The 11,948-nt window shown below is 34.2% G+C and overlaps 1 non-coding gene across 1 annotated transcript; it reads left to right on the top strand.

Moving 5' to 3' along the window:
• The first annotated feature begins 374 nt into the window (after positions 1-374).
• Positions 375-446, top strand: Trnah-gug. The gene has a single exon. It is a non-coding gene; the product is annotated as a tRNA-His (tRNA).
• Positions 447-11,948: the final 11,502 nt, after the last annotated feature.

Genomic DNA, 11,948 nt, shown 5'->3' with positions numbered 1-11,948 from the left:
AAAGTTCAAAGCCTTCTCACGGCAGTTTTTTTTTCTAAATAATTTTCATCTATTTCCGGTTTTTAATTTTAGATCGATATTACAATGATAATGAAAATTGAAGAATCTCTAAAAGATTTATTATATGTTTCTATGTTCCCCGAAACGTTTAACCCGCTTTGCTTTATACCTCGTCAATTTATTAATAATATAATAATATTATGTAAACACGATTAGAAACTCATATTTTGTGGTTTCAGTGAATGTCCTATAACCTGGGTATATAGATAAACACGGACGTCGAAAACAGCTACAAGCTGAAAAATCAAAAATAGGGGGTTGGCCCAACACAAAAATAAAACTCATATGCATAACTAAGGAAAAGATAAAAGCGAGCCGTGATCGTCTAGTGGTTAGGACATTGCGTTGTGGCCGCAATAACCCAGGTTCGAATCCTGGTCACGGCAAAAGTTTTATAGTTCTCATTTATTTCTGTCTTTTTCCTCAAATCTGTATTAGAATAGTAATGAAAATTAATGCATCTATTACAGATGTTTTACGTTTCTGTGTTCCTCGAAAATTTTAACGGGCTATGCTTTACATCCCGTCAATTTATTCATAATGTAATATTAATATGTGATCACGATTACAAAGTAATATTTTGCTGTTACACTGAATGTCCTATAACCAATAGAATCATGGTATATTATACCTTATACCTTATTCTGATCTATTTTATGTAGTTATATGTTGTAAACTAATTCATTTTTATGGACCTTTAAACACATGTGGTAGTTTCAGGGCTAATGGTTTTCTACATTACAACAGTTTTAAGTTAAAACATATTTTTGTGTAAATACTTGAGCTACATTAATAATATAGTTATATTTTGTCTCCTTTGACGGCCAATGAAAATCATGTACCACATTTCTCCAAAACGGATTCCCTCTCACACAAAACATGCTCGTCATTTCAGCCGTGGGAGCGTTATAATGTGACGGTCAATCCCACTATTCGTTGGTAAAAGAGTAGCCCAAGTGGGTGGTGATGACTAGCTGCCTTCCCTCTAGTCTTACACTGCTAAATTAGGGACGGCTAGCGCAGATAGCCCTCGTGTAGCTTTGCGCGAAATTCAAAACAAACAAACAAACCAAAACTGGTACGGTACATGGGGTGAAAATTATCTTGTAAACCAATAAATATATTTTGCAAGGAAAGACCATGAAATAAAGTAAAACCCAAACCATTATTACGTGAAAAATACAAAACACGTGTGGGGAAGCTTCCTCTGGAAGGTAATCGAGAAGTAAGTATAGATGTCCAATCTTGGGGTAGAGCTGAATAAAGTAGACGGAAACGTTTACCAACAAATTCTTTGGTGAGATCACTATTATTAGTCAATACCAATTCAATAATCGCCGATTCCCGTAGAAAACGAGGGATAACCTCATAATGTAAATGACGAAGTAGCGTGATACCTGCTGCTACAAATTCAAGAATATAAGATGTTCACCTACGATTATCCACTAAATTAAGGTTGAGAAACAAAAGTTGTTCGAAAATTTCCCTAATCTCTTCAGATGGTCTCCGAAAAACCCATATGAAAAAATTATCCATCCTTTAAAGATTTCAGCGACGTACGGAGGTAAAAGACGCATAGATCGGGAAACCATTCGACATGAAAATACATCAGCACTGAGTTCCAAATCACCATAAAGACCACAATAAAAATCTAATAACGAACTTAAAACCCCATGACTCTGTCCCGCCCATTCTCCAACGTTGTAAAAGATTATCGAGAGTTATAATTAACAATATATATATATACGTAAACGTTTAAAATGTAACTTGCATTGTTACGTAAGACTGAAATTTCTAGAACGCCTCCACACAGGTATAAAGATAACCAACGCGACACGCCAAAAAAAGAGTGTCTATTAGTAGTTCACTATAATTAGTGTGCTATAAAATTTCAAAAGCTATGACTGTGAATTTCATAACGCTTATCAATCGGAAAACTTAAGATATTGACCAGGGATATTTATAAATTTCGAACATTACAAATTGTTCAACTTCAGTGGATTCTCATCGGACATTAGTATTTTTACGAAAACGTTATCTAACTTAAACGGTGGAAATCAGTGTGTGTCGCCAAGGAGACAAACCTAGCTAGTTTCCCAGCGAATTGTTCTTAAATCAACTCGCTCATCGTAAACCCTCGATAAGATATCAAGGAAGTTCCAGACTAGAAAGAAAACTTTATATTGTTTGTAAATTGTACTGTTGTGTTTATATTAAAACGTATTCGTGTTAAAAAAGAAAACTGTGTATCAATCTTGTTGGCAAATATCATAAACTGACTAAATACCAGCTTTTACTTAACTGCTAAATCCAAAGTACAATTTAACTACTAAATTTAAATTATTTAACTCGGCTTCGGACTATTCAAAATTCTAATACATAACACCATAAATACCAAAATAAAAATCTAATAAGAACTTAAAACCCCATGACACTGTCCCGATAAGCAATTCTGAAGTAGTTTCAATCTATAGACATATTTACGGAGACGAATATCTACAAAATTTAGCCCCTCTCCGCGAACTGGTTTAATTAACACCTCATAACTAACTTTATGTATCCCTCCATCCCATAGAAAAGTGAAAAAAACTCCTTCAGTAATAAAACATACGTAGACTCTTCTATGAGTAGAACCTGAAGAGGATACCATAGAACAGAGGCAACCAAAGCATTAATAATCAACATCCTATTTTTCAGGGATAAATCTCTATGCCGCCAAGATGTTAAAACACGAGTGACTCGTCGACAGATATCCTGCCACAACTTCAAAAGAAGGAGCACATCAACCACATCCCTGCCTGGAACACAACCAGTCTGGTCCCGTGACACGAAACTCGCTATGACCCGAGACAATCGATTCACTAATGTTTTAGTCAAAATCTTGTTATCACAATTTATCAAGTTTATCGGACGATAGTTTCCCGGCAATCGCCTACTCCTTTCTTTGGAATCAGAATAAGAACGTCACACTTCGTGGTTTCAAGTAAAAAAACAGCGTGAGAAAAACAAAACCCTCACAAAAACATCAATAAAATAAGGTAATAAACATGTATAAAATACAAAAGTGAAACCCTTGGAGATGTATTCCCCTTAAGATGTTTCAGAGTCTCCTGAACATCGTCAATACTAATATCAGCATCACACAAAAGACTATCAGAGTCGCTTAATTTTTGTTGAAACAAAAGATAAAACCTCATTCAAAGCTTAATCTTCTACATCTTCCGACTTGTAAAGTGCAGAAACATATTTCTCTAAAACAGCTCAAATATCTTTGGTACCAGAAACCAACCTGCCCTCTGGTGTGAAAACATGATGTATTTCTGATTTCTGGCTCGGAACCTTTCGATACGCAAAAAATACTTGTTAGATCGTTCACCGCAAAATTGTACCCTCTATCCGCTGTACTTCCAAATCAGCTAACTCAGCCTCCAAATCACAGACCTAAAAGAGCAAGATGAAATTAAGGTAAATTCACGCTCAATAGCCCTTTTCAGGTATGCAAAACTCGCGCCCTACGAAAACCATAAACTAAAGTAATTTGTCGTATAGCCTCCTTCAATTTTACATACCATTGGCAAATATCATTTTGGTAATCAGGCCAATTCCGACTTCGTTTAAGTAAAAGCAATACCGCTTCAACATAATCTAAATCCACCAACAGACGATTATTGAAAAGCCAGTAACCAGGACCGAGAGGTACCCGACTAAACTGGAAATCAACCGTTAGGAGGGCATGATCAGTTTGAGGGAACCAAGACTGATCAATAACCCCAAAAATGGCAACACGTTAGGTGTAACAAGAATTTAATCAATCCGAAATTGTACTAGTGAGCCACTTATGTTTTTTCTCCATGTAAAACTGCGTCAATCATCATAGAGGAAACGAAACGCGTCTGATAAACAAAAGAAACTTAACAGGTAATTAAAAACTTGACGACTAGCATCTCGGTAGAATTTTACAGGAGATTTATCTAACGTAATATTAGTGACGCCATTAAAATCACCTAATACAACTAGATTGATATCAACCGGAAAAATTTTATATAAACTATTGAAAAACAACCCGTTTAGAAATGGAAGACGAAGCATACACATTAAACAATACAAATGAAAATTCATTAAAATTACAGTTAAGAGTTATCATTCTCCCCAACTGATCAGCATAACGTAAACTGAGAAAGTGTAGGGTGCACAAAAACTGCCACCCAATGACGTCCATTCACTGCATTTGACATAAAAAACGGCCCTGGCCAGAACTTACTAATTAAATAATAATATTGATCAGTAAAAAATGTCTTTTGAAAACAAATTACAGAATAAAGTGAACTAAAATATGATAAGTACTTTTTCAGTTTAACAAAGTCTTTCAGCCAGTTACAGTTCACCACCCCTGTCTTGAATCGATTCGCCATACTGGGGAAATGATAATAACTGTAATTTACTTGTTTTTAGTAGTTTTGGTTCAAGCGAGGTATTCCAGCCTTACTCAGGTGAGTATCAGAGGGTGCCAAAACTCTCTTCCTACCACTTTTCGAAGGTTCCACTTCCATATCAACTACTTTCGCATATTCTCGAACTTAAGGGGTATCAGGTAGAACAGTTGTTGACATTGCCATCATAGACAGGTCGGCCTTTCTCCCTTCCAACGGTGGACATTCAGAATGACAGTCAGATGATAAAATTCGAGTACTGGCTATCTTCACGATTCGATGTAGAAACTGCAGGTGAAGAAGAACGATTAATCTCGACATCTAAAACTGTTGATTTATGAATAACATCATCTCCACCTTCCACCCCTTTCCAATCGCCCACTACTGCGACCTCTATATTTAAGGCTCTAGAAGACTGTTCTTCATCAACAGGTCTTTCCACGACGAGAAACATCACCTTGCAGATGACAACGATGAAGAATCAACTGGGGACAATCACTGTACAGATGATCCTCAGCGAGACACAAGTTACACACACGACGTTGATAATCATGCTTTCTTTTAATAAATTAACTTTTTTCCCAACGGATCTAACACCTTAATCACATAAGGGAAAGATGTACGAGAATCTGAAAAAGATACAAGCACAAAACGGATACCATTGTAAATGCCTTGGTCCCGTTTCCATATGATTGAACTTTTAACATCACATTCAAATTCATGCAATTTGGAAATAATACTCGCATATTCAGGAACGCCGAAAAAGAAACATCCAACGGACGGCTAAACACCCCTTGCGCCACATTGTTTTCATCATTAATAGTCAATCCAGAATCCATCACATAATCTACATCATCATCTAAAACAAATGTAACTTCGTATCCCCCAGGACGAGGGACAATAGATGAAACTGAAGAGGAACCAAACTGAGAAATAACTGCTTGCATTACCTAACCTTGATTTATATTAGGTGCATCTACAAACACAGTCTTCTTCATAACATCTAAAGAGCTACACTGGTCAGCTCTAACATCCACAGAAGCACAGGACATAGTAAATAGGTCCAGGAGCTTCTTCACTCGAAAAGAAAAAAAATCAACACGCGCGAATGAGAGAGCCGTTCAAAAACACGTCTCGCCACAACGCAATGTCCTAACCACTAGATGATCACGGATTTTAAAATATACTTCTGTTTCATTGTTCAAATGGTTGTGCCAATGAATTTTGTTTTTGTCAACAAACAACGCCTTACTTCTGATTTTTTAGCTTGCGGCTCTTCTCGATGCCGCTGTTTATGGACATAACCAGTAAAAAAAGTAGAACAATACCCTCAAGTTACCCTCACGTTTTATACCGTTCACGACCGGTAGTGTCCACAAATTACATTATATTGAGTAATTTTATGTTGTTGTTTTTTGCCTCTTACAACATCGACATAACAAACTGATCAAAATAATTAGTTAATATCAAATACATTATATATATAAAATTTTCTTTTTATAGTTCTTATTTGTTTCGCAAATTCGCGAAAAACTACCAAGGACTATGTGCATTTCCGTCCCTATTTTTCAACTGGTAAACTATAGGGAAGGTAGTTAGTAAACAGCACCCACCGCATTCTATCGGTTTGATAGACCTATGGCGTTTGTTTGTAGACGTCACAATTTGCTTCAGCAGATTGTAATTTTAGAAAAGAAACAACAGCTATATAGTTAGAACCTGAGTTATTGTGGCCACAATGCATTACCCTAACAACTCAATCACGATACGTTGTAGTTGCTTTTCTGTCTTTCTTTGTTTTCACAATTTCTATATGAGTTTATTTTGTTTTCAAACTTATTAATGAATGTTTTGGCTGTAGATAATTTTGGTGATCTAGCATTTGTAGGCTATATCGATGTTTATCATACATATTTACACAAAAAACAAAATAGAACTATATTATTAATGTACTTACAAGTATTGACACGAAAGTATGTTTTAATTTAAAACTGTTGCAATGTGGAAAACCATTAGCCCTGAAACTACCACATGTATTTATGTCGTTCAAAAGAGGGGTTTGTTGTCCACATATTCATGATGCTGAGTAATTCTATGTTTAATCCCTGCTACAATATTAGTGTCATGGACTGACCAAAACATTTAAGTGAAATCACTAATTTTATATATAACTTAAAAAGGAAACGTCACCAGTAACTAAAAGGGTGAATTCTAATATTGGTGGCATTTTTTGTTTAAATGTTTTTGTTTGTGACGTATATTTTATTAAGGGACCCTTTTACCGAAGGTTATGAACCCTTAAGCAATTTAGCGTGTGTGAATGTTCATGTACAAATTTCATTTTAGAATTTGTATGAGCCAAGTCAAAATTTACAATAGAAGTATAATTTTGAAGAGAGTGTAGTTTAATATCATCGTTGTGTTTAATTTGCCAAGGACTTACAGATCAGGTTTATAACTATATATAACTACATAAGATAGATCAGAATAAGGTATAAAGTATAATGTGCCATGATTGTGTTGGTTATAGGACATTCAGTGTAACAGCATTCAGGTGTAAAACATAGTCGTCAAATGCTTCGAGGAACATAGAAATGTAAAACATCTGTAATAGATCTGTTTTAATACAGATTTGAGCAATAAAAATTAGAAATACATGAAAATTATAAAATACTTGCCGCAACCAGGATTCGAACCTGGGTTAATGCGGCCACAACGCAATATCCTAACCACTAGACGATCACAGTTCTGGAAATATGGCTCTGTTTCGTTGTTTACATAGTAGTGCCTATGAGTTTTATTTTTGTTTGCTGCCAACGCCTTACTTCTGATGTCCATGTTTATAAACATAACCAGTAAAAAAAAGTAGAACAATACCCTCAAGTTACCCTCAAGTTTTATACCATTCACGACCGGTAGTGTCCACATATTACATTATATTGAATAATTTTATGTTGTTGTTTTTTTTTTTGTCCTCTGGCACCATTCACATAACGAACTGATCAAAATAATTAGTGGGATCATTTAATGGGATTAATTCGATTGAGTTTGAACTTTTATACATGATTCGTGTTATTTGGGATCAACAGGAATATGGTACGCAATAAATTTAGCGAAATTATTTAAAGCATTGACTATTACTTATATAGTAATACATACAACACAACGAAGTATTTATACATAAAAATTACACCCAATTACGTAAAAGTTTGGATCGGAGTTTATAACTACCTCAAATGTTTCTACATTGAAATATGAATATTCCAACACACATATTCGATTTAATATTCTTTAAATGTGTTCCCATAGAAATTTTTGTCTTATAAGAATAATATATTGATGTGTAATAACTTAAATAAAGGTGATAAAAATTACAATTTGCCAACTTAATCTAGTTTAAACCGAAATAACTGATGATCTAAAAGTATATTGACAACTACTGTGTCTATCGTGTATCAACCGGTCTGATTATCTCCGATATCGGGCAGAAGGCTGCATATAGCAAATATAGTGTAATGACATTTTATTACATCATTCTCTCAATCATAAGTTATTAAGAATCCTTAGAACAGAGACGTCTTGATCTACTACAAATATATCCTAATCACTTTTTACATTTATCATTTACGTATGATAATTATACAAGAGCAATGCTGTCTAGCAATGAGTTTAGTACGGAGTTAAAGTAATCTATGTGTTGTTCGTATGTCTGCCTTCGTCCACATTTGTAACGTTATTTACTATGCTCGCCATTACCTTGCATATTAGCTAATAAATTTATATGTTATGATTTTTAGTTATTCATACTCAGATGTCAGTATGTGTGCTGGTAGATCAACTAACTCCTATGTCTTGGTGTTCTTTAAGTATTTTAAATTTCGGGAAATATTTTATTTTTGATATAATTCCTTAGGATAACATTTACACATTTAATAGAATTTCGTGAATAATTATACAATATATTTTCATATAACTGTATTGAATACCGCATGACGAAATCCTGTGAAATAATTCTGATATATTTTAAATAAGTTAGTTTTATAGTTAATAACACTGACTGTTTGTGCATATGTTTTCTTTGTCAAACAGCTTATGCAATACAAAATCAAATACCTTCTCTGTTCTTGAAACTAATGTAACAAATGAAGAAAAAAACCCGCAAGGAATGCAAATAAAACCACTCGGACTAATGTAGAAAGTGTGTAGATTTTAGGATCGTCTTTGGCGGATACATTTTAACATAAGTAATAGTTGTGGCTACAACCCGAAAGAGCTAACTTTCTGACGTATTTACTTGTTGCACCTGTAAATACATTTTTTTTGTGTATCATTCTTTATCGAAAAAATTTCAATTTAGCATCTCTCCTACCTGAGACAAACTACAATTTAAAAATACATATAATATGTTTTGATATGACCACAATTCATTCCTAATACAAACGAAATGTTCTGGAAATTTATAAAGGTCGGGACTCAAACGTGTTTTAATTTTTGTAGCTTCTTCCAGTAGCTCAGCGGAAAATCTGAATGCTTATTAACGTCTAAACCCAATTTTCACTAGCTGCGTTGGGTATGGCTCAAATAGCCTATTGTGTAGCTCTGCCCTTAGCAACAAACAAATAAACACTTTTGTGACAATCTGAATAAGGTCATACTGACAGCCCACAAATAAATACAAGCTACAACCAATAATAATATTACTGTCAATAAATACTTCCCTTTTATATATATGCCCCCCCTCCCCAGTGTCACAATGGTATGTCTGCGAACTTACAGCACTAAAAACCGGGTTTCGATACCAGTGTTGGGCAGAGCACAGATAGCCCATTGTGCAGCTTTATGCTTAACTATAAACAAACAAATGTTTATATATTATCAAATGTAAACAAAATCCATGAGAAAGATAATAAGATTCTTTGGTTTTTAGTTATTCAAAATATCCTATCAGGTTATTTAGTTGGAAGAGAATCGCCTTACGTTTATATCTGAGAGTTAAGATATTTCTTCTAGTTTCACCATAATTTGATGAACTTATTTTGTAAAGCGTTCTCATATTTTACTATACATAAAACAATTAAGTTCTATATAGACAAATTATTTCAGAGAGAAAATATGTTCAGTATATGATACTACTCTTATTCGAACTAAAAAAATCGCATTTTAAGACTAAGATAAATTTATCAAACGATTGGTTGAAATTTAGCCATCTTCATCTTTAATTCATTTATATTACTTTTGTAAGAACAAAACAAACAATTTTTATACTGTATGAAAGAGGAATGAAAAATTAGGAAAACCGGAAATACCTGTTTTCACGATTTAACCCACACAAATCTATAATAATAATAAAAGTACGTGTCTGTATGTGTGTGTGACCGCCATAACTTTAAGGGAAAAACCTAGAAACCCGAAATTTTGCCCGCATACTAAGTGGACCCTGAGGATAGGCACCTGGGTATTATTACTTAGCCACGTGCGCATGCGCCTGCGCACATTTTTAATGAGACAATCTAGCGAGAAAAAAAAACACATAGAAAAGAAGTGTGACCGTCATAATTCCAAGGGGGAAGAACCTAGACACCTGAAATTCTGCACCCATACTGAGGTTGTGCACCTGGTTATTACTTATCTTATCCAAGTACTTGCGCGCATGCGCATCTTTATAATCAGACAAGCTTGCGAAAAACCACATACAAAAGAAGTATGTGACCTCCATAGCTCTAAGAGTAAATAACCTAGAAACCTGAAATCTCGGGGTATGCACCTAGGTATTACTACTTATCCACGTGCATGCGCTCGTGCACGAGCGCATCTTTTATGCGAAAAACCACATAGAAAGGTTAGAGTGTTTTAAGTATTATGGGATGTTGTAGAGGGATTTTTTAAAACTGTTATGGAATGTTATAGGATGCTTTTTAACTGTTATGGGATCTTATATGGTAGTTTTAATTATTATGGGATATTATAGTTGTTACGACAGCGGAAGTCACGTGACGCTGGTAACACGTAATGAGTATCTAGAAGGTTCGTGAAGGCTCGAGTATTTGTCAGACTTGCTATATTCTAATATATAAGCCCGACAATCAAAGCGGGAGGGAATTAATCGGAATTGGAATCGCAGATAGAGAGATTGAAGATATAGACACGGATAGTTGAGTCAAGCGGGCGGTAGACACCGTAAGTAAAGCGCGTGAATCGTTGTGAATTATAGCGTGTGTTTAAGTTAAAGTGACTGTGGAAATTAAGTGTATTGCAAAGTTGAATTGAGAAAGAATAAATTAGTTTTATTTAAGAAAGGACTTGTATCGCTGAAGTTCTCAGAAAGAATTTCGACGGAAAATTAACAAACGAACACAGAGAAGTAACAAATTGGTGTCAGAGAGTGGGACGGAACATAAAAATAAAAAAGAAGAAGATGGAAACGAGAGGTGGCAAATCAAACTACAGCTTAGCAGATTTAATGGCAGCAATATATGTATATATATATATATGTATGAATGAATTACATATCATTAAACATTGAGATAAAAATAACTTTATACCTCTTGGATCCAAAACTTTAGTCCTAAGCCATGTTCACAACAGGAAAATAACCTTTTTGGACAACCCAATTTTATCCCTTTCTACACAACCTACAAAAAAAGTTACATTTCCTGACTTACACTTTCAGTTGATTTTATACATAAATATTTTGAACATTAAAAATGGTAAAATAACAACAACAACAAAAAAAAACATACCGTAACACATTAACTCATTATTACAAGTTTATTTTCGTTGTTTCTATTGTAACTTTGTAATCGAGTTATTTTCTTATCTTGGTTAAACTGGATGCATATATTTAATTATTACCAACAGTATGTTTCCAGGATAATAGCTAAGACACAATAGAAAAATAGTCCTCTTAAGAAAACTGAAGTAATTTTACAGTAATTCTATGATTTTACAATTTTACAGAAATAAACAAAAATATTCTTCGAAATAGTTAATTAGCTTCGATGTTTCATCTCACACTTTTTTCTTTTGCAAAGTAAACCAATTTACAGAAAAAATAGAGGAAATCATAAACAGCTCTTCTGAATCAATTGTTTTATCATTCACTGATGAATAAGAAGCACGACATTAGAAGATTATCTTTATTCAATTATGCCGTAATTTCTTGTTATCATTTGTATATCGGTTTAAAGTAAATTTAGAAGCTTCTTCTGCCATTTACATGTTCAAAAATTATCCTCTTTCAGGAGTAAATAAAACCAAAATTAAGAGTAATAAATATTTTTTTTCAAGTTCATATGCCAGACTGTGTTGTAGCCTACAGATAGCATAATTCTTCTCGGGATTCATGGCATGCGCACGTTTTACTGACGTTGCGACAAACTGCAACGTTAAGCGTCCCTTATGTGACGTTATTTTAGTGTCTACTGACTGACTGACAGACTACTGTAAAGTGGTGCGAAT

The sequence above is a fragment of the Limulus polyphemus genome, unplaced genomic scaffold, assembly GCF_000517525.1.
Source record: "Limulus polyphemus unplaced genomic scaffold, Limulus_polyphemus-2.1.2 Scaffold810, whole genome shotgun sequence".
Taxonomy (NCBI): Eukaryota; Metazoa; Arthropoda; class Merostomata; order Xiphosura; family Limulidae; genus Limulus; species Limulus polyphemus.
The sequence above is the reverse complement of the archived record's forward strand: the minus strand, read 5'-3'. Positions and strand labels throughout refer to the sequence as shown.